This window comes from Monodelphis domestica, chromosome 3, assembly GCF_027887165.1.
Source record: "Monodelphis domestica isolate mMonDom1 chromosome 3, mMonDom1.pri, whole genome shotgun sequence".
NCBI classification, from domain to species: domain Eukaryota; kingdom Metazoa; phylum Chordata; class Mammalia; order Didelphimorphia; family Didelphidae; genus Monodelphis; species Monodelphis domestica.
The window spans coordinates 93,684,458-93,686,606 of record NC_077229.1 but is presented as its reverse complement, the minus strand read 5'-3'; the positions used below and the strand labels follow the sequence as shown (position 1 = coordinate 93,686,606).

Sequence of the window (2,149 nt, the reverse complement as noted above, 5' to 3'; positions counted from 1 at the left end):
GAAAGAAAGAAAGAAAGAAAGAAAGAAAGAAAGAAAGAAAGAAAGAAAGAAAGAAAGAAAGAAAGAAAGAAAGAAAGAAAGAAAGAAAGAAAGAAAGAAAGAAAGAAAGAAAGGAAGGAAGGAAGGAAGGAAGGAAGGAAGGAAGGAAGGAAGGAAGGAAGGAAGGAAGGAAGGAAGGAAGGAAGGAAGGAAGGAAGGAAGGAAGGAAGGAAGGAAGGAAGGAAGGAAGGAAGGAAGGAAAACATGAAATATGGTTACTTTAGAGAAGGGGAGGGTCTTTATTTTACTAGTAAGGCATTACTACTAACCTCACCACTCATTAAGAAAATTTAAAAATAAATAAAAAATATGGGGCAGCTAAGTTGACTCAGTGGTTAGAAAGTCAGACCTGGAGATGGGAGGTCCTGGATTCAATTATAACCTCACATACTTCCTAGCTGTTTGACTGGGAAAGTCACTTAGCCCCAGTTGCCTAGTCCTTACCATTCTTCTGCCTTAGAACCAATTCTTAGTATTGATTTCAAGATGGAAGTTAAAGATTTTTTTAATTGCTCCTAGAGGTAATAGGGAGCCACTGGAGTTTATTAAATGGGACACAGGGGTTAGGGATGGGGAATGTGATCAGATCTGGACTTTAGGAAGATCAATTTGATAGCTAAGTGGAGAATGAATTGGAGTGGGGCAAGATCTGAGGCAGGCAAGCCAACAAGCTGATTGTTACAATAGTTTGGGTATGAGGTGATGAGGGTCTGCACCAGGGTGATGGCAGCATCAGAGGGAAAAAGGGGGGGGCATATAAAAAATAGTATCAGAATTTGGCAAATTAGATATGAGGTTATTTTGACTTGGGTTCTGAGCCTGAGTGCCTAGTAAAATGGTGATACTGTCAGTGATAGGGGGTTAGGGAATGGGGAAAGTTAATGAGTTCCATTCCAAACATTCTGAGTTCAATGTTTATGGAATATATAGTTTAAATTTCCAATATGCAGTTGGAGAAGTGACATTGGATGAAAGGTTAGATAAGGAGATTTAAGAGTCATCAGAATTGTCGTTGTCCAGTAGCGTCCAATTCAACTCCACTTGGGTTTTCTTGGTGAAGATACTGGAGTGGTTTGCCATTTCCTTCTCCAGCTCATTTGACAGATGAGGAAACTGAGGCAAATGGTATTAAGTGGCTTGTTCAAGGTCACATAGCTAGTATGTGAGGCCAAATTTGAACTCGAGATGATGAGTATTCCTGATTCCAGGCCAACACTCTCTCCCCTGAGCCACCCAGCTATGCTAATCATCAGAATAGACAATATAACAAAACCTCTGGGAGCTCACCAATAAAATGGTGGAAGGTGAATGGTATGTGTCATCTTCATTCTTTAGGATTCATGGTTTATCTTTGCACTGGTCAAAATTTTAAAGCTTTTCAAATATGTTTTTCTCTATAATGCTGCTATGATTATGTGCATTATTCTCTCAGTTCTGTTTACTTCATTCTGATCAATTCATAGAGGTCTTCCATGTTTCATTGAAACTATCCATTTTGTCATTTCCGTGTCACAATAATATTCCATTACATTCATATTCCATAATCTTTTTAGCCATTCCCCAAAAGGAGGATACATTCTTAGTTTCCTATTTTGGGCCACCATGAAAAGAACTGTTATAAATACTCTTGTATATATAGGTCCATCCTCTTCCTTTGATTATTCTAGTGTATAATCCTACTAATGGTAGAGCTGAATCAAAGTTTAATTGATTTTAGGGGCATGTTTCCAAATTGCTTTCCAGAATGTCAGCACCAATTTATAGCTCTACCAACAGGGTACAAGTATACCTGTTTTCCTGTAGCCTCTCCAACATTTATCATTTTCCTCTTTTGTCATCTTAGCCAGTCTAATGGGTATGGAGTAGAACTTCAGTTGTTTTAATTTGTATTTCTCTAATTGTTTGTTATTTCAAGCATTTTTATATGGTTGCTGATAGTCTGGATTTCTTCCTTCAACCTGCTTGCTCATATCCTTTGACCATTTCTCTATTAAGGAATGACTCAGTGTGAGAATTTATTTTTCACATACAGTATTAATTCCTATATAATAGGGAGAATTACCTTTGTCTGGAATCTGGATAAGAGATACCATCTAGTCTACTGCTTTCT

General features: G+C 37.8%; 1 non-coding gene across 1 annotated transcript; it reads right to left on the bottom strand.

Annotated features, from left to right (window-relative positions):
• Nucleotides 1–1,198: 1,198 nt before the first annotated feature.
• On the bottom strand, nt 1,199–1,325 carry LOC130458660 (small nucleolar RNA SNORA17). The gene has a single exon (XR_008918067.1). It is a non-coding gene; the product is annotated as a small nucleolar RNA SNORA17 (small nucleolar RNA).
• Nucleotides 1,326–2,149: the final 824 nt, after the last annotated feature.